Raw genomic sequence first — 22,508 nt, 5'->3', positions numbered from 1 at the left:
GGTCATATTGTAGTTCTATACTTAGCTTTCTGAGGACTGCCAAACTGTCTTCACAGTGGCTGCACTATGTCACATTCCCACCAGCAATGAATGAGTGTTCTTATTTCTCCACAATCTTTCTAACACTTGCAGTTTTCTGTTTTGTTTTTTTTCTCAATAGCAACCACCCTACTGGGTGTTACATGGTTTCTCCTTGTGGTTTTCAGTTGCATTTCACTAATGGCTAGGGATGTTGGTCTTTTCATGTGCTTTTTAGCCACTTGTATATCCTCTCTGAACAATTATCTCTTCAGTTCTTTTGACAATTTTTAAAATTCAGTTGTGTTTTAGTTTGTTAATGCTGCCAGAATGCAATTTACCAGAAATGGAATGGCTTTTAAATAGGGAATTTCTTAATTTACAAGTTTATGGTTCTAAGGCCATAAAAATATCCAAACTAAGGCATCCAGAAAAATATACCTAGACTCAAGAAAGGTCAACATCTGTCACATGGAAAAGGCATGTGGCTGCTGTCTGTTCATCCTTGTTCCCAGTTCCGTTTCTTCAAGCGTCTTATGCCACTAGTTTCCTCCCTAAACTCTGTGGGCCTTCGCTTAACTCCTCCAGGACACAACACTGGGTTCTGGATTGCTTGCTTAGCATCTCATGGGAAGGCACATGGTGATATCTGCTGGACTCTGCATCTTCAAACATCTATGTCTAAGCATCTGGTCTCTTTGTCAGCACTCCAAGTATCTCCAAATGTCTGCATCTCTGTCAGCTCTGAGTTTTCTCCAAAATGTTTCCTATTTTAAAGAACTCCAGTAAGCTAATCAAGATGCACCCTGAAGGGTCAGAGTCACATTTCCATCTGCTCCAAAGGTCCCATGCACAACTGGACATGTCACAACTCGATGGAAACAATCCAATCAAAGTTTCCACCCCACAATATTGAATCATGATTAAAAGAAGCATAGATGCCTCCACAAGATTGGACAAGGAAAAAGTACCTGACTTTTATGGGGTACATAATAGACTTCAAACAGGCAGAAGTTGTTTGCCTTTTAATTGTTGAGTTATAGGATTTCTTTTATAAATTCTGGATATTAAATCTTTATCAGATATGTGGTTTCCAAACATTTCTTACATTAAGTAGGTTGTCTTTTCAGTCATAATAAAGTTCTTTGGTGAACAAAAGATTTGTAATTTTGAGGAGGCCCCATTTATCTTTTTCTTTTGTTCTTTGTGTTTTAGGTGTAAAGTCTAAGAAAACATCGTCAAACAAAAAATACTCAAGTTGGTGTCCTACATTTTCTTTTAGGAATTTGATAGTTCTGACACTTATATTTAGGTTTATGATCCATTTTGAGTTAATTTTTGTATATGGTGTTATATAAGTATCCTCCTTCATTCTTTTGCGTATAGACATCCAGTTCTCCCAGCACCATTTCTTGATGAGATTATTTCCCAATTGAGTGGACTTGGCAGCCTTGTAAAAAATCAACTGACCATAGATATGAGGGTTATTTCTGAACTCTCAATTCAATCCCATGGTCTATACATCTATCCTTGTGCCAGTACTATGCTGCTTTGACCACTGTAGCTTGTAATATGTTTTAAGTTTGTGTCTTCTAGCTTCATTCTTCTTTCTTCAAAATGGTTTTGGCTGTTCAGGGCCGCTGCCTCTTCCAAGTAAATTTGATAATTGGCTTTTCAATTTCTTCAATGTAGGCCATTGGAATATTGATTGGTATTGCATTGACTATAAATCATTTTGGGTAAAATTCACATCTTAACAATATTTAATCTTCCAATACATGAGCATGGAATGTCCTTCGATTTATTTAGGTCTTCTTTAATTTATTTTTAGCAATTACTTTTAGTTTGCCATGTATAAATCCTTTAAATCTTTGGTTAAATTTGTTCCTAGATATTTCAGTGTATTAGTTGTTATTGCAAATGGAATTTTTTTTCTTGATTTCCTCATAAGATTGCTCTGTACAAGTGTATAGAAACAATACTAATTATTGTGTATAGATATTGTACACTGCCAACTTTCTGAACTTATTTATTAACTGTAGTAGTTTTATTGTAGATTTTTTAGGTCTTTCTATATATGGGATTTTATCTTTTGCAAATGGTGAAAGTTTTAATTCTTACTCTCTAATTTGCATGCACTTATTTCTTTTTTGTGCGTAACCACTCTAGCTAGAACTTCCAACACAATGTCAGATAACTGTGGTGGCAGTGGGCATTCTTATCTTGTTGCAGGTCTTAGAGGGAAAATTTTCAGTATTTCGCCATTGAGTATGATGTTATCTGTGGGCTTTACATATTTGCCCTTTACCATGTTGAGGAAGATTCCTGCTTTTCTGATCTTACCAAATATTTTTATCAAGAAACGATGCTGGATTTTGTCAACTGCCTTTTCTGTGTCCATCCTGATGATCATGCATTTTCCTTATTTCAATTCGTTAATGTAATGCATTGCATGATCTGATTCTCTTATTTTGAACCACTCTTTCATACCTTGGATAAAACCCACTTGATCATGGTGTATAATTTTATTAATGTGCTGTTGGGTTTGATTTGCGAGCATTTTGTTGTGAATTTTTGCATCTATATTCTTAAGGGAAATTGGGCTCGGAAATTTTCTTTTCTGGATTTGGTATTAGGGTGATGTTGGCCACATAGAATGTGTTATGTAGTTTTCCCTTCTCTACAATTTTTTGAATGTGTTTGAGCAGGATTGGTATTAATTCTTCTTGGAATGATTGGGAGAATTCACCTGTGGGCATCTGGTCCTCGCCTGTTCTTTGTTGAGAAGGTTTTGATTTCTGATTCAATTTCTTTACTTGTGATTGTTCTGTTGAGATTTATGTTTCTCCTAGAATCAGTGTAAGTTGTTCACGTGTTTCTAGGAATTTGTCCACTTCATCTAGGTTTTCTAATTTTTTGACTTACAGTGTTCATAGTATCCTCTTAAGATCCTTTTAATTTCTGTGAACTAATATCCCCCCTCTGATTTATGATGCTATTTATTTGCATCTCTCTCTTTTTTTCTTTGTCAGCATACCTAAAGTTTTATCAATTTATTGATCTTTTCAGAGAACCAACTTTGGTTTTGTTAAAGCTGTATTTTTTTCTCTGTTCCACTTATTTCTGCTCTAATCTTTGTTATTTCCTTCTCCTTGTTTCGGGTTTAGTTTGTTGTTCTTTTTCTAATTATTCCAGGTGTGTAGTTAAGCCTTTGATTTTAGCTCTTTCTTCTTTGCAATGCATGCATTTGGAGCTATGCTTTTACCTTTGAGCCCTGCCTTCACTGCATCTCATAGATTTTGATATGTTTTGTTCTCATTTTTATTCATCTAAAGATATTTTCTGATGCCTCTTGTCATCTCTTCTTTGACCCATTGGTTTTTTAAGAGTTTGCTATTTTAATTCCGTATATTTATGGATTTTCCAGTTCTCTGCATGTTATTGATTTCAAGTTCACATAATTGTAGTCAGAGAAGATGCTTTGTATAATTTCAATTTTTAAAAAATTTATTGAGACTTGTTTTGTGACCCAACATATGATTTATCCTGGAGAACAATTCATGTGCACTTGAGAAGAATGTATATCCTGTTGTTTGGGAGTACAATGTTTTGTATATGTCTGTTTGGTCTAGTTTATTTATCATATTATTCAAGTTCTCTGTTTCCATATGGATATTCTGTTGAGATGTTCTATCTATTGGTGAGAGTGGTGTATTGAAGTCTCCAAGTATTATGGTAGAGGTGTATTTTTCTTCCTTCAGTTTTGCCAGTGTTTGCCTCATGTATTTTGGGGTTTGTGGTTAGGTGAATAACTATTTATAACTGATATTTCTTCTTGGTAGATTAGCACTTTTATTAACATATAGTGATCATTTTGTCTATTTTCACAGTTTTTTACTTAAAGTCTATTTTGTCTGATATTAGTATAGCTACCCAAGCTCTTTTTTGGTTATTATATACATGAATTATGCTTTCCTCCTTTCACTTTCAAGCTATTTATGTCTTGGTTCTAAGGTGAGCCTTTTGTAAACAACATATAGTTGAATAATGCTTTTCAAATCCATTCTGCCCATCTGTGTCTTTTGACTGAATAGTTTAATCCATGAACATTCAAGTTATTATTGTAAAGGTGGTACATATTTCAGCCATTTTGTCCTTTAGTTTTTATGTGCCATATTTTTGCATCTTTCTTTTTCCTTTCTTTCAGGCTCTTTTTCTGTACAGTTTCTATTTGTGGTGTATATGATACCTTTCTCATTCTGTTTCTATATATTTTTAAAAATACCTTCCTTGTGGTTACCCCGAGGTTCATATTACACAATCTGTATCTATAACCTACTAATTTGAGAGGATACCAATTTAGTGTCAATAGCACACCTGTTCTCTGCTCCCATATCCCACTGCTTTCCCTATTTATATTGTTTTTCCCCAAATTTCCTCTTTATATTTCCATCACCAGGAAATATGTCTTTTTCTTATTAATTGCATTCTGAGTCTTACAGGAATTAAAAAATAGAGTTGTATATTGAGGACACTGTACTATCGATTTTCTTTTTGACTTTCACAAAGGGGATTTATTAAGTTACAAGTTACAATTCTAAGGCCATGAAAATGTCCAAATTAAGACACCAACAAGAAGATACCTTCTCAGAAGAAAGGCAGTTGGCATCCAGGTTTCCTCTGTCACATGGGAAGGTACATGGCAATGTCTGCTGTCCTTCCCTCTTAGCTTCTTGTTTCAAATGGCTCTCTTAGCTCCTGTGGGTCCTTCTTGCTTCACTCTGAGACATTTTCCTTTCCTATTTTCTCTTCTGGAAAGGGCTCCATGAAAGGATTAAGACTCCCTTGAATTTGGGGTTCACGTCTCCCTGGAAATAACCTTATCAAAAGGTCCTGCCCACAATAGGTCTGCACTCACAAGAATGGATTAGAGGAACATGGCTCTTCTGAGGTACATAACAGTTTCAAACCACCATATCCATGTAGTTATTCAAGCCCCAAATTCTTCACTTCCCCTCACAGCCCACCCTCCCTCCATCCCCATCCAATCATTTAACACGTATCTGGAATTCAGCAGCCTACTCTTTCTTTATTATATATATATATATATATATATATAGAGAGAGAGAGAGAGAGAGAGAGAGAGAAGGAGAGAGAGAGAGAAATCTTCACACAAATACATTCCATACATGATGTACAATCAATGCCTTACAATATCATCACATAGTTTGTGTATTCATCACCATGATCATTTTTTAGAATATTTGCATCACTCCAAAAAAAGAAATAAAAAGAAATAAACTCATATATACCATGCCCCTTACACCTGCCTCTCGTTGGCCACTAGTATTTCCATCTCCTCAATTATTTTACCTTTTGTCACCCTATTATTTATTTATTTACCCATATATATTTTTTACTCATCTGTCCATACTCTGGATAAAAGGAGCATCAGACACAAGGTTTTCACAATCAAATGCTCACATTGTAAAGGTTATATCTTTATACAATCATCTTCAAGACTCAAGGCTACTGGAATACAGCTCAACAGTTTCAGGTACCTCCCTCTACCCACCTCAATACACCATAAATTAAAAAGGGATATCTACACAATGTGTAAAAATAACCACTAGGATAACCTTTCTACTATGCTTGAAATCTCCCAGCGACTGAAACTTTATTTTGTCTCATTTCTCTTTCCCTTTTTGGTCTAGAAGTCTTTCTCAATCACTTTATGCTGGGTCCTGGCTCATCCCAGGAGTTCTGCTCCACATTGCCAGGGAGATTTACACCCCCAGGAGTCATGTTGCATGTAGGAGGGAGGGGAGTGAGTTCACCTGATGACTTGAATTAGGGAGAGAGGCCACATGTGAGTACACTAACCTGGACAAATCAACAAGATCTCATGCACTATTTAAGATTCCATTTATTTATGTATTCAACTAAACTGATCATACAAGTTAAATTAAGTAATGTGTTACCCAAAATATAAATTTTGCATCAAATAAATATATCTCCCATTGTTCTCACACAGAAGCTGAAGTTTTAAAATATGGACAATATCATCTTTAACCTGTGTTCTGATCTACCCCAGTCCTATCCAGATCAGGTTCATTCACATCTCTACTAGAAGTCTGATCCCTTTTTCAATGTTTTATTCTTCATAATTAAAATTTCTAAAAAAATATAACAACATGCAAACATGAACATTCTTACCATATGATAATTCCATTCTTGCTATACAATCAATAACTCACCATATCACCACATATTTTTATATTCATCATCATCATTTCTTAGAACATTTGCATCAATTCAGAAAAATAAATAAAAAGAAAAAAAGAAAAAACTCATACATACCATACCCCTTACCTCTCCCTCTCATTGACTGCTACTATTTTCATCTACCCAATATATTTAGCCTTCATATCCCCTATTTTTTTCTATACCCCTTACCACTCCCTTTCATTGATCATTAGCATTTCAATCTACTAAATTTATTTTAACATTTGTTCTCCTATTGTTTATTTATTTTTAATCCATATGCTTTACTCATCTGTCCATACCATAGATAAAAGGCACATCAGACATAAGATTTTCATAATCACACAGTCACATTGCAAAAGCTATATCATTATGCAATCATCTTCAAGAAAGATGGTTACTGTTACACAGCTCTACATTTTCAGGCACTTTCCTCCAGCTTCTCTAATATACCTTAACTAAAAAGGTGATATCTATATAATGCATAAGAATAACCTCCAGGATAACCTCTCAACTCTTTTTGAAATCTCTCAGCTATTGACATACTATTTTGTCTCATTTCTCTCTTCCCAATTTTGGTTTAGAAGGTTTTCTCAATCCCTTGATACTGAGTCCCAGCTCATTCAAGTATTTCTGTTCCACATTGCCAGGAAGGTTCACATCCCTGGAAGTAATGTCCCACATAGAGAGGGGGTGGGCAGTGAGTTTGTTTGTCATGTTGGCTGAGAGAGAGAAAGGCCACATCTGAGCAACAAAAGAGGTTCTGTGGGGGTGACTCTTAGGCTTAATTTTAAGTAGGTTTAGCCTATTCTTTGCTGGGATAAGTTTCATATGAACAAACCCCAAGACTGAGGGCTCAGCTTATTGCTTTGGTTGTCCCCACTGCTTGTGAGAATGTCAGGAATTCTCTACATGGGAAAGTTGAATTTCCCTCTTTTCTCACCATTTCTCCAAGGAGACTTTGCAAATACTTATTTATTCGCTGTTCAAATCACTCTGGGATTTATCAGGGCATCACTCTGGACAAGCCTACAAAATTTCATGCCCTACTCAACGTTTCATGTACTTACGGTGTTCAATTAAACAGTCCACATAAGTTATATCAGGAATTGCTCTAGTGAAAATATAAATTTTGTGCCTAATAAACATTTTTGCTTTAGTCTTAAATTTAAGTTAAAGTTTTAAAATAAGAATTATCATCTACTTTCAATACCCTGCAATATTGACATTTCTTGTTCTTCCTCATGCAAAAACATTTTTTAATTTATAGATTTAGTCATGATCATTGTACAATCCAGGCATTCCTAGATTGTACCATCTCAGTCTTAATTGTCTATCTTTCCTTCTGATTTCATTTGTGCCCCCAGCCCTCCTCCCTCTATCATTCTCACATTCAGCTTCATTCAGTGTGCTAACATTATTGTATTACAGTTAGGTAGTATTGTGCTATCCATTTCTGAACTTTTAGAATTAGTCCTGTTGCACAATCTGTATCCCTTCAGCTCCAATTACCCAATATCTTACCCTATTTCTATCTCCTTATGGTCTCAAGAAAGAGAATTTCTTACTTGAAATTCTCCAAGGTCATTCACTAATGTTAGTTCATATCAGTGAGACCATACAGTATACTGTCCTTTTGTTTCTGGCTAATCTGACTCAGCAAAATGTCTTCAAGGTCCATCGATGTTGTTACACATTTCATAACTTTATTCTGTCTTACAGCTGCATAATATTCCATCATATGTATATACCACAGCTTGTTTAGCCACTCATCTGTTGATGGACATTGTCGCTGTTTCCATCTCTTGGAAATTGTACATAATGCTGCTATAAAGATTGGTGTGCAAATGTCCATTTGTGTCCTTGCACTCAGGTCCTCTGGTTAGATACTGAGCAATGGTATTGCCAGATCATATGGCAATTATATAATTAGTTTCCTGAGGAACTGCCAAACTGCCTTCCACAGCAGTTGTATCATCTAACATTCCCACCAACAGTGGATAAAGTCTGTCTCTTTCTCCACATCCTGTCCAGCACTTGTTGTTTTCTGTTTTATTGATAATGGCCGTTCTGGTGGGTGTGAGATGATATCTCATGGTGGTTTTGATATGCATATCCTTAATAGCCACTGAAGTTGAGCATCTGTTCCTGTGCCTTTTGGGCATCTGTATTTACTCCTTTGAGAAATGTCTGTTTGTGTCTTTTGCCTATTTTGTAATTGGGTTGTTTGCTCTCTGTTGTTGAGTTGAACAATCTCTTTATATATTCCGGATACTAGACCTTTATCTGATATATCATTTCCAAATATTGTTTCCCATTGTGTAGGCTGTCTTTTTACTTTCTTGACAAAGTTCTTTGATTGACAAAAGTGTTTAATTTTGAGGAATTCCAATTTTTCTATTTCTTTCTTCAATGTTCATGCTTTGGGTTTAAGATCTAGGGAACTGCCAGCTATTATAAGATTTTAAAGATATTTCCCTACATTTTCTTCTAACAGTTTTATGGGCTTAGATCTACTGTTTAGGTCTTTGATCTATTTTGAGTTAACTTTTGTATAGGGTGTGAGATATGGATCCTCTTTCATTCTTTTGCATGTGGCTGTCCAGTTCTCTAGGCAACATTTATTGGAGAGACTGTTCTGTCCCAGGTGAGTTGGTTTGACTGTCTTATCAAAGATCAATTGACTGTAGATGAGAGGGTTTACATCTGAACAAGCTATTCAAATCCATTGGTCGGTATATCTATCTTTATGCCAGTACCATGCTGTTTTGACCACTGTAGCTTCGTAATATGTCTTAAAGTCATGTAGTGTGAGACCTCCGACTTCATTTTTCTTTCTCAGGATATTTTTAGCTATTTGGGGCACACTGCCCTTCCAAATAAATTTGGTTATTGTTTTTCTATTTCTGAAAAGTAAGTTTTTGAGATTTAAATTGGTATTACAGTGAATCTATAAATCAATTTAGGTAGACTTGACATCCTAACTATATTTAGTCTTCTGATCCATGAACATGGTATGCCCTTCCATTTATTTAGGTCTTTTGTGAGTTCTTTTAGCAATTTCTTATCGCTTTCTTTGTATAGATCTTTTGTATCCTGAGTTAAACTTATTCCTAAATATTTTAATCTTTATTTTGCAATTGTAAATGGAATTTCTGTCTTGAATTCCCCTTCACATTGTTCATTACTAGTGTATAGAAACAGTACATATTTTTGAATGTTGATCTTGTTACCTGTCACTTTGATGTACTCATTTATTAGCTCTAGTAGTTTTACTGTGGATTCCTTAGGATTTTTGACATATAGTATCATCTGCAAATTTTGATGCCTTGTATTTCTTTTTCTTGTCTAATTAATTTCTCTGGCTAGAACTTCCAACACAATGTTGAATAAAAATGGTGATAATGGACATCCTTGTCTTGTTTCTGATATTAGGGGGAGAGTTTTCTGTTTTTTCCCATGGAGGATGATGTTAGCTGTGGGTTTTTCATATATTCCCTTTAACATGTTGAGGACGTTCCCTTCCATTCCTATCCCTTGAAGTGTTTTCAACAGAAAAGGATATTAAATTTTGTCAAATGCCTTTTCTGCATCAATCGAGATGATCACGTGGATTTTCTGCTTGATTTGTTGCTATGGCGTATTACATTAATTGATTTTCTTACATTGAGCTATCCTTGCATATCTGGGATGAATCCTACTTGGTCATGGTATATAATCCTTTTAATGTAGTGCAGAATTCGAATTGCAAGAACTTTATTTTGGATTTTTGCATCTATATTCATTAGAGAGATTGGTCTGTAGTGTTCTTCTCTTGTAATATCTTTGTCTGGCTTTGGCATGATGTGATACTGACTTCATAGAATGAGTTAGGTAGCTTTTCCACCTCTTCAATTTTTTTGAACAGTTTGAGCAGGATTGCTACTAATTCTTTCTTGAATGTTTGGAATAATTCCAGTGTGAAGCCATCTGGTCCTGGACTTTTCTTTTATGGGAGCTTCTTAATGATTAATTCAATTTCTTTACTTGTGGTTGGTTTGGTGAGGTCGTCTATTTCTTCTCAAGTCAATGTTGGTTGTCATGCCTTTCTAGGAAGTTGTCCATTTCATCTACATTGTCTAATTTATTACCATCAAATTGTTCATGGTATCCTCTCATTACCTCCTTTATTTCTGTGGGATCAGTGCTTACGTCTCCTCTTCCATTTATGATTTATTTGCATCCACTCTCTTCTTCTTTTTGTCAACCTCACTAAGGGGCCATCAATCTTATTGATTTCTCATAGAATCAACTTCTGGTTTTGTTGATTTTCTTGATTGCTTTCATGTTCTCAATTTCATTTATTTCTGCTCTAATCTTCATTATTTCTTTCCTTTTGCTTGCTTTGGTATTAGTTTGCTGTTCTTTCTCTAGTTTTTCTAACTGGACAGTTAATTCCTCTGTTTTTGCTATTTCTTCCTTTTTGACATAGGCATTTACAGCAATAAATTTCCCTCTTAGCACTGCCTTTGCTGCATCTCAAAAATTTTGATATGTCATGTGTTCATTTTAGTTCACCTCGAGATACTTACTGATTTCTCCTGTAATTTCTTCCTTGACCCACTGGTTGTTTAAGAGTGTGTTGCTGAGCCTCCACATATTTGTGGATTTTCTGGCCCTCTGCCTATTATTGATTTACAAGTTCATTCGTTTATGATCTGAGAAAGTGTTTTGCATGATTTCAATCTTTTTAAATTTATTGAGACTTGCTTTGTGACCCAAAATATAGTCTATCCTTGAGAATGATCCATGAGCACTTGAAAAAAGGTGTATCCTGCTGTTGTGGGGTGTAATGTTCTATAAATGTCTGTTAAGTCCAGCTCATTTATTGTTGAATTGTTTCTTTTATTAATACATAGTGTCTTTCTTTGTCTCTTTTCATTTACATTTGAAATTTAATTTGTTGGATATTACTAGAGCAACTCCTGCTCTTTTCTGATTATTGCTTGCATGAAATATCTTTTCCCAGCCTTTCACTTTCAACTTATGTTTATCCTTGGGTCTAAGATGCATCTCCTGTAGATAACATATAGATGGGTCTTGTTTTTTAATTCAATCTTCCAGGCTATGTTTTTCGATTGGGGAGTTTAATCCACCAACATTTACTGTTATTAATGTGAGGGCAGTACCTTCCTCTACCATTTTGCCTTTTGGATTTTACATGCCATATCTAATTTTTCTTCTCTTTATGTTTACTCATAGTCATCATTTCTACACTCTTCTCCACACCTCTCTCTCCTGTCTTTTCCTATTTGTCTCTAGTGCCCCCTTTAGTGCTTCTTGCAGAGCTGGTCTCTTGGTCACACATTTTCAGTGTTTTATTGCCTGAAAATGTTTTAATTTACCCTCATTTTTGGAAGACAATTTTTCTGGATATAGGATTCTTGGTTGGCAATTTTTCTCTTTTAGTGTCTTAGATATACATTACCACTGTCTTCTTGCCTCTGTGGTGTCTGCTGAGAAACCTATCCATAGTCTTATGTGATGGATTGTTTTTCCTCTTGCTGCTTTCAAGATTCTTTCTCTTTGATATTTGACATTCTGATTAGTAAGTGTCTTGGAGTACGTCTATTTGGATCTATTCTGTTTGGGGTACACTGCACTTCTCGGATCTGTAATGTTAAGACTTTCACAAGAGTTGCAAAATTTTTCATGATAATTTCCTCCATTAGTTTTTCTCCTCCATTTCCCTTCTCTTCTCCTTCTGGGGCACCCACAACATGCATATTCATGCACTTCATGTTGTCATTCAATTCCCTGAGTCCCTGCTTATATTTTTCCATTCTTTTTTTAATTTTATTTTTTTAAACCAAAAAACACTGAACAGATGCAAACATTCTTACATTGATCATTCCATCTACATATATAATCGGTAATTCACAATATCATCATAGTTGCATATTCATCATCATGGTCATTTCTTGGACCATTTGCATCTATTCAGAAAAGAAATAAAACGAAAACAGAAAAAAAAATTATACATACCATATCCCTTACCCCTCCCTTTCATTGATCACTAGCATTTCAAACTATATTTATTTTAACATTTGTTCCCCCTATTATTTATTTTTATTCCATATGTTCTACTCACCTGTTGACAAAGTAGATAAAGGGAGCATCGGACACAAGGTTTTCACAATTACACAGTCACATTGTGAAAGCTATATCATTATGCAATCATCTTCAAGAAACATGGCTAATGGAACACAGCTCTACATTTTCAGGCAGTTCCCTCCAGCCTCTCCATTACATCTTGAATAACATAGTGATATCTACTTAATGCATAAGAATAACCTCCAAGATAACCTCTTGACTCTGGAATCTCTCAGCCATTGACACTTTGTCTCATTTCACTCTTCCACTTTTTGGTCGAGATGGTTTTCTCAATCCCTTGATGCTGAGTCTCAGCTCACTCTCGGATTTCTGTCCCACATTGCCAGGAAGGTCCACACTCCTAGGAGTCATGTCCCACGCAGACAGGGGGAGAGTGGTGAGTTTGCTTGTGTTTGCTGGAGAGAGAGGCCACATTTGAGCAATAAAAGAGGTTCTCTTGGGGGTGACTCTTAGGCCTAAGTTTAAGTAGGCTTGACCTATCCTTTGTGGGCTTAAGTTTCATATGAACAATATAGGGGCACCAGCCTATAGCTTTGATTGTCCCCACTGCTTGTGAGAATATCAATAATTCAACTTGGGAAAGTTGAATTTTCCCCCTTTCTCACCATTCCCTGAAGGGGACTGTGGTAGTTAGATTCAGTTGTCAACTTGGCCAGGTGAAAGCACCTAGTTCTGTTGCTGTGGACATGAGCCAATGGTAGGTGAATCTCATCTGTTGCTAATTACATCCGCAGTCGGCTAGGAGGCGTGTCTGCTGCAATGAGTGATGTTTAACTTAATTGGCTTGTGCTTAAATGAGAGAACGCAATGTAGCACAGTCTAAGCAGCTTGGCATTCCTCATCTCAGCACTTGCAGCTCAGCCCGGGCCCTTGGAGATGGAGAAAGAAATCACCCCGGGGAAAGTTGTTGGAACCCAGGGGCCTGGAGAGAAGACCAGCAGAGACCATCCTGTGCCTTCCACGTAAGAAAGAACCTCAGTGGAAAGTTAGCTGCCTTTCCTCTGAAGAACCAACAAAATAAATCCCCTTTTATTAAAAGCCAATCTGTCTCTGGTGTGTTGCATTCCGGCAGCTAGCAAACTAGAACAGGGACTTTGTAAATACTTTTCTTATTCCTTGTTCAAATCACTCTGGGATTTATCGGGGCATCACTCTGGACAAACCAACAAAATCTCATGTCCTACTCAAGGTTCCATGTACTTGTGGTGTTCAATTAAGCTGTATACATAAGTTATATGAGGAAATACACTAGTCAAAATATAAATTTTGTACCAAATAAACGGTTTTTGGTTTAGTCTGATACATAAGTTGAAATTTTAATATATTGATTACCATCTACTTTCAGCACCCTGCAGTAATGACATTACTTTATTCTTCCTCATGTAAAAACATTTAGAAAATTTGTACATTTAGTCACTATCATTATACGCTCTTGGCATTCCTAGATTATACCACCTCAATCTTTATCGTCTATCTTCCTTTCTGATTTCATTTGTGCCCCCAGCCCTCCTCCCTCTATCATTCTCACATTCAGCTTCATTCAGTGTTTTAACATAATCCTATTACAGTTAGGTAGTTTTGTGCTGTCCATTTCTGAGTTTTTATATTCAGTCCTGTTGCACAATCTGTATCCCTTCGACTCCAATTACCCAATATCTTACCCTATTTCTATCTCCTGATGGTCTCTGTTTCCAAAGAAATTCTCCAAGTTTATTCACTAATGTCAGTTCATATCAGTGAGACTATACAGCATTTGTCCTTTTGCTTCTGGCTAATCTCACTCAGCATAATGTCCTTAAGACCCATCCATGTTGTTATACACTTCATAACTTTATTCTGTCTTACACCTGCATAATATTCCATCATATGTATATGCCACAGTTTTTTTAGCCAATCGTCTGTTGATGGACATTTTGGCTGTTTCCATTTCTTCGAAATTATAAATAATGCTGCTATAAACATTGGTGTGCAGATCTCCGTTTGTGTCCTTGCCCTCGTGTCCTCTGAGGAGATACCTAGCAATTGTATTGCCGGGTCATACAGCAATTCTACGTTTAGCTTTTTGAGGAAATGCCAAACTGCCTTCCACAGTGGTTGTACCATTTGACATTCCCACCAACAGTGGATAATCGTGTCTCTTTCTCCACATCCTCTCCAGCACTTGTTATTTTCTGTTTTATTGATAATGGCCATTCTGGTGGGTGTGAGATGATATCTCATTGTGGTTTTGATTTCCATTTCTCTAATAGCCAGGGAAGTTGAGCATCTCTTCATGTACCTTTTGGCCATTTGTATTTCCTCTTCTGAGAAGTGTCTGTTCAAGTCTTTTACCCGTTTTGTAATTGGGTTGGCTGTCTTTTTGCTGCTGAGTTGAACAATCTGTTTATAAATTCTTGATATGAGACCTTTATCAGATATATCATTTACAAATATTGTCTCCCATTGGGTAGGTAGTCTTTTTACTTTCTTGATGAAGTTCTTTAATACGCAAAAGTGTTTAATTTTGAGGTGTTCCTATTTATTTATTTATTTCTTCAATGCTCTTGCTTTGGGTGTAAATTCTAGAAAACCACCTCCCAGTATAAGATTTATAAGATATTTCCCTACATTTTCTTCTAACAGTTTTGTGGTCTTAGATCTAATATTTAGGTCTTTGATACATTTTGAGTTAACTTTTGTATAGGGTGTGAGATATGGGTCCTCTTTCATTCTTTTGCATATGGGTATCCAGTTCTCTAGGCACCATTTATGGAAGAGACTGTTCTGTCCCAGGTGCACTGGCTTGACTGCCTTATCAAAGATCAATTGTCAATAGATGAGAGGGTCTATATCTGAACACTCTATTCGATTCCATTGATCAATATATCTATCTTTATGTCAGTACCATGCTGTTTTGATCACTATAGCTTCATAATATGCTTTAAAGTCAGGTAGTGTGAGACCTCCGACTTCATTTTTTTTCTCAGGATACTTTTAGCTATTCGGGGCACCCTGCCCTTCCAGATAAATTTGCTTATTGGTTTTTCTATTTCTGAAAAGTAAGTTTTTGGGATTTTAATTGGTATTGCATTGAATCTGTAAATCAATTTAGGTAGAACTGACATCTTAACTATATTTAGTCTTCCAATCTATGAACACAGTATGCCCTTCCATCTATTTAGGTCTTCTGTGATTTCTTTTAACAATTTCTTGTAGTTTTCTTTGAATAGGTCTTTTGTCTCTTTAGTTAAATTTATTCCTAAATATTTATTCTTTTGGTTGCAATTGTAAATGGAATTCTTTTCTTGATTTCCCCCTCAGATAGTTCATTGCAAATGCCTAGAAACATGAAGATTTTTGAATGTTGATCTTGTAACCTGCCATTTTGCTGCACTCATTTATTAGCTCTAGTAGTTTTGCTGTGGATTTTTCAGGGTTTTTGACATATAGTATCATATCATCTGCAAACAGTAAGAGTTTTACATCTTCTTTTCTTGTTTTGATGCCTTGTATTTCTTTTTCTTGTCTAATAGCTCTGGCTAGAACTTCCAACACAATGTAGAATAACAGTGGTGATGGTGGACATCCTTGTCTTATTTCTGATCTTAGGTGGAAAGTTTTCCATTTTTCCCCATGAGGATGATGTTAGCTGTGTGTTTTTCATATATTCTCTTTATCATTTTGAGGAAGTTCCCATCTATTCCTATCCATTGAAGTGTTTTCAACAAGAAAGGATATTGAATTCTGTCAAATGCCTTTTCTGCATCAATCGAGATGATCATGTGGTTTTTCTGCTTTGATTTGTTGATATGGTGTATTACATTAATAGATTTTCTTATGCTGTACCACCCTTGCATACCTGGGATGAATCCTACTTGGTCATGATGTATAATTCTTTTAATGAGTTGCTGGACTCAATTTGCTAGAATTTTGTGTAGAATATTTACATCTATATTCATAAAGGAAATTGGTCTGTAGTTTTCTTTTTTTTGTAATGTTTTTGTGTGTCTTTGGTATGAGGGTGATGTTGGCTTCGTAGAATGAGTTAGGTAGCTTTTCTTCCTCTTCAATTTTTTTGAAGAGTTTGAGCAGGATTGGTACTAGTTCTTTCTGGAATGTATGGTAGAATTCACATGTGAAACCATCTGGTCCTGGACTTTTCTTTTTGAGGAGCTGCTTGATGTCTGATTCAATTTCTTTTCCTGTGATTTTTTTGTTGTTGTTGACATCATCTATTTCTTCACGAATCAAAGTTGATTGTTCATGCCTTTCTAGAAAGTTGTCCATTTCATCTACATTGTTGTATTTATTAGCATAAGGTTGTTCATAGCATCCTGCTATTACTTCTTTAATTTCTGTGGGGTCAGCAGTTATGTCTCCTTTTCCATTTCTGATCTTACTTATTTGCATCCTCTCTCTTCTTCTTTTTGTCAGTCTTGCTAAGGGTCCATCAATCTTATTGATTTTCTCATAAAACCAGCTTCTGGTTTTGTTGATTTTCTCAATTGTTTTCATGTTCTCAATTTCATTTATTTCTGCTCTAATTTTCATTATTTCTTTCCTTTTGCTTGGTTTGGGGTTAGTTTGCTGTTCTTTCTCTACTTCTTCCAAGTGGACAGTTAATTCCTTGATTTTTGCTCTTTCTTCTTTTTTGATATAGGCATTTAGGGCAATAAATTTCCCTCTTAGCACTGTCTTTGCTACATCCCATCAGTTTTGATATGTTGTGTTTTCATTTTCATTTGCCTCGAGATAGTTCCTGATTTCTCTTGTAATTTCTTCTTTGACCCACTGGTTGCTTAAAAGTGTGTTGTTGAGTCTCCACATATTTGTGGATTCTCTGGCCTTCTACCTATTATTGATTTCCAAGTTCATTCGTTTATGATCTGAGAAAGTGTTTTGCATGATTTCAATCTTTTAAAATTTATTGAGACTTGCTTTGGAACTCAGAATATAGTTTATTCTTGAGAATGATCCATGAACCCTTGAGAAAAGGTGTATCCTGCTGCTGTTGGGTCTAATGTTCTTTAAATGCCTGTTAAGTCCAGCTCATTTATTGTATTATTGAAATTTTGTTTCTTTATTGATCCTCTGTCTAGATGTTTTGTCCATTGATGAGTATGTGGAATTGAAGTCTCCAACTGTTATGGTAGATGTGTCTATTTCTCTTTTCAGTGTTTTCATGCTTGTCTCATGTATTTTGGAGCATTCTGGCTTGATGCATAAATATTTATGATTGTTATATCTTGTTGAATTGTTTCTTTTATTAATACATAGTGTCCTTCTCTGTCTCTTTTAACTGTTTTACATTTGAAATTTAATTTGTTGATTATTAGTATAGCTAGTTCTGCTCTTTTCTGATTATTGCTTGTATGAAATATCTTTTCCCAACCTTTCACTTTGAACCTATGTTTATCCTTGGGTCTAAGATGTGTTTCCTGTAGACAGCATACAGATGGGTCTTGTTTTTTAATCCACTCTGCCAGTCTATGTCTTTTGATTGAGGAGTTTAATCCATTAACATTTAGTATTATTACTGTAAAGGCAGTACTTTCTTCTAGCATTTGTGTTTTGGATTTTACATGCCATATCTAATTTTTTTTCTTTTTATGTTTACTCATAGTCATCATTTCTACACTCCTCTACACACCTCTCTCTCCTGTCTTTTCTTATTTGTCTCTAGTGCCCCCTTCAGTATTTCTTGCAAAACCAGTCTCTTGGTCACAAATTCTCTCAGTGTTTTTTTTTCTGAAAATGTTTTAATTTCTCCCTCATTTTTGAAGGACAATTTTCCTGGATATAGAATTCTTGCTTGGCAGTTTTTCTCTTTTAGTAATTTAAATATATCATCCCACTGTCTTCTCACCTCCATGGTTTCTGCTGAAAAATCTATGCATAGTCTTATTGGGCTTCCCTTGTATATGATGGATTGTTTTTCTCTTGCTGCTTTCAAGATTCTCTCCTTCTCTTCCACCTCTGGTATTCTGATTAGTAAGTGTCTTGGAGTACGTCTATTTTGATCTATTCTCTTTAGGGTACACTGCACTTCTAGGATCTGTAATTTTAAGTCTTTCATAAGAGTTGGGAAATTTTCAGTAATAATTTCCTCCATTAGTTTTTCTCCTCCTTTTACCTACTCTTTTCCTTCAGGGACACCCACAACATGTATATTCATGTGCTTCATATTGTTATTCAATTCCCTGGGTACCTGCTCATATTTTCCCATTTTTTCCCTATATTTTCTTTTGCTTCTCGGATTCAGATGTTCCATCCTCCAGTTCAGTAATCCTATCTTCTGCCTCTCTAAATCTAAAATTTTAAGTTTCCATTGTTTTTTTTTCATCTCTTCTACTGTGCCTTTCATTCCCATACATTCTGTGATTTGTTTTTTCAGACTTTCAATTTCTTTTTTTTGTTCATTTCTTGCCTTCTTGATATCCTCCCTCAATTCATTGATTTGTTTTTTGATGAGGGTTTTCTATGTCTGTTCGTGTATTCTGAATTAATTGTTTCAACTCCTGTATCGCATTTGAATTGTTGGTTTGTTCCTTTGACTGGGCCATATCTTCAATTTTCTTAGTGTGACTTGTTATTTTTTGCTGGTTTCTAGGTATTTTATTACCCTAATTAGTTTATTCTGGAGATTGTTTTCACTTCTTTTACCTAGGGTTTTCTTGCTGGATGAATTTGTTGTCTGTCTATTCCTTGGCATTCAGTTCAGCTTTTTCTGGACCTCTAGCTTCAGTTTTGTTTAACAGAGGAGAGTTTTTTCAGTTCTTGTTTTCTTGTTTCTTGCCCTGCCTGTATGGTGCCTTTCCCCCCACCTCCCACCCTTAGGAGGGTCTACTTAGGCATTATAAAGCCCAGCCAAATTTTCTCAGACAGAACTGTCCTCCCATCAGGACGAAAGAGTCACCTGCATCAGTTTTCCCTGAGGGTGAGACCCAGCAGGTTGAAAGACTTTCCTGGGAAGTGTCTGGACTCTGTTTTACTTATCCTGCCCATTATGTACTGCTTGTCTGCCTGCAGGTCCCACCAGCATAAGATGATCTAGTACCTTTAACTTTGGCAGACTCTCCCCGTTGGGAGTGTGGTTGAGACAGAGGAGAGGTTGTAGGCTGGCTTTAATTGCTTCCATTTTCCAGACCCTGGGGTCTGAATTCCTTGAGTGAGGGATTCCACCTCAGCTGGGCCTCAATCATCTCCTGGGGAAGACACATCTTCCAGACAAACTCTCAAACAAGCATAATTCTGCCCGTGCCTGGGGTAATTGGAGCCTGAGAAACCTTGTAGCTGTATCCAAAGTACAGTCAAGCTGTAGAAACACAGCCACAAAAAAGAAAAGAAAAAAATCCTTTTCAGAGTAGGTCTCCTGTTCCTCGGGTTTGTAAATCAAGAACTTAAATTGGTATATTGCTATATGTCTCTCCAGGTCCTATGTGCCCCCTCCTCTCCTTCAGAGCCAAGAACCTTTCAAGTATTTTGTGCTGTCTGATCAAAAAAACCTGTGTTTTTTTTTCTTTTTCTGTCAGCCTTACTCCCTTTATACCAGGGAAAAAACCAGCAACCTCAGCTTTTACTCGAGGTTCAGCTGAGCTGGGGGTCTATTTTTAGTAGTCATAATTTGTTAGTTAATTCCACAATTGGAGCTTGGTTGTGCTCAGCCCCTGCTGCTAGTAAAGTCTCCTTCCTTTCCTCTCTGGGAAGCAGCCTTTGGGGGAGGGACACTGGCTGCCATGGCTTAAGGGACTTACAGTTCTGTGTGGGATCACAGCTGGCCCAGCTTGTCCAGACTGGGGTGTGCTGTGTGTCCAGTCATTGGCGTGGCCCCAGCATTTGTTCTGTACTGTTCCTGTCTATTTACTAGCTGCTCTGGAGGACGAACTGAATCCCACACCTCACTAAGCCATCATCTTGGCTCCTCCACTGCCCTTTTCAACTTTTTAAACAGCTCCTGTATGGGGTAGTGCTGACTTTTATAGCTTCAGAGCTCTAATTCTGGATTTCAGGTGTCATATAAATACCCAAAATTTCTGTTAAGACCAAGTTATGCACAAACAACTCAGTATCTCAGGATTTAGAAATAACAGTTACAACTCCTGAATATATGTGACTGCTCTAAGAGCTTACAATAAAGGGCCCTCAACCTGATAACCCATGCTTTCAGCTTCAATTCACCAGGTTTTTATTCTATAGTTAGTCCATATGACTGAGGCATGACAATATTTGTCTTTTTGTTGCTGAGATTTCATTCAACATAGAGTCTTTAAGTTTTGTTTACCTAGTTTCATGCCTCACAACTTCATTCCTTCTTGGAGCCGCTCAGTAGTCCATTGTATGTATATAGCATAGTACCCCTTCCATTCCTCATTCATTTTACCCTTTGACCACCTCCTTCCATTGTGAATCTGGAACACTGCCACCATAAACACCAGTGTGCAAATATCTAGTCATGTCCCCATACTCAGTTCCTCCAGGTATATATTGAGCAACAGGGTTGCAGGATCATATGACAAACCCTCCCCTAGCTTCCTTTGGAACCACCACACTGCCAACCAAGGGACAGCATCTCTCAGTTTCCTTACTGACAGTGTATAGATATATCTCTTCTTCCATACTTTCTCTAGAACTTGTTTCTTTCTGCTCAATTTTTTACTTTTCTTTTTCTAAATATTTTTATTGTGAATAACAAACATACAAACATTCTTGACATGGTTACAATCAATGGCTCACAATATCATCACATAGTTCTGTATTCATCACCATGATCTTCTTTTTTTTTGAACATTTGCATCTCTCCAGCAAAAAAATATAAAAGATTAAAAAAAATACTCATACATGCCATACCTCTTACTCCTCCCTCTTATTGACCACTAGTATTTCAATCTACTCAATTTATTTTAACCTTTTTCCCTCTAGTATCTGTTTATTTCTTATCCGTATTATTTTACTTATCTATCTATACCATAGACAAAAAGAGCATCAAACACAAGGTTTTCACAGTCACACAGTCACATTGCAAAAGCTATATCATTGTACAATCATCTTCAAGAAACATGGTTACTGGAATGCAGCTCTATAGTTTCAGGTACTTCCCTCTAGGCACTCCAGTACACCATAAACTAAAAAGGGGCTATCTATATAATGCATAAGAATAACTTCCACGATAACCTCTTGACTCTGTTTGAAATCTCTCAGCCATTGACACTTCATTTTTCTCATTTCTCTCTTTCCCCTTTTGGTTTAGAAGGTTTTCTCAATCCCTTGATGTCAAGTCCCAGCTCATCCTAGGATTTCTGTTCCACGTTGCCAAGGGGCTTTTCACCCCTGGGAGTCATATCCCACATAGAGGGGGGAGGGCAGTGAGTTCACTTGCCATGTCGGATCAGTCTCTCTGCTCATTTTTAAGTTTTATTTGCACGTCATACAATCTAACTTAAGTAAGTAGACATAAATTCACCACCATAATCTATATGAAGACATTTCCTTTTCTTCACAAAGCATTGTGTTACATTTTAAGCTTTCACATTCTTTATGTTCCAAATTCGGTGTCTTCTCTGATATTTTAATTTGTTCCCTTGACTGAGCCATAGCTTCCTGTTTCTTAGAAGGGCTTATAATTTTTGCTAATGTCTAGCCATCTGATTAATTTTGATGTATTAACTCTGAACATCAATTTCTTCCTTTTACCTAGGGTTTTACTTTTGTTTGGCTTTGTTTTAAAATTCTTATTTGCTTCCTGGTCCAAATTGTTCTGGACATTTAGAGTAATTCATTCAGATTTGCTCAGTCTTTCTGCATCTAATTCTTGTCCTGGATGTGTCAGGGTTTTCTAGAGAAACAGAACCAACAGGAGAGAGCTGTAAATATGAGATTTATAAAGGTGTCTCATACAACCATGGGAATGGAAAGTTCAAAATCTGTAGGGTAGGCTGTGAAGCTGGAAGCTCTGATGAAGGGTCTAGGTGAATTCCACAGGAGAGGCTTGTTGGCTGAAGAAGCAGTGAAAGTGTTTCTTCTTCCTTAAAAGCCGTCAACAGATTGTATTTCATTGTGGGTGTCATGCCGTAGTTGATCACAGATGTAATCAGCCT

This window comes from Tamandua tetradactyla, chromosome X, assembly GCF_023851605.1.
Source record: "Tamandua tetradactyla isolate mTamTet1 chromosome X, mTamTet1.pri, whole genome shotgun sequence".
NCBI lineage: Eukaryota > Metazoa > Chordata > Mammalia > Pilosa > Myrmecophagidae > Tamandua > Tamandua tetradactyla.
Note: the sequence above shows the minus strand (reverse complement) of the source record.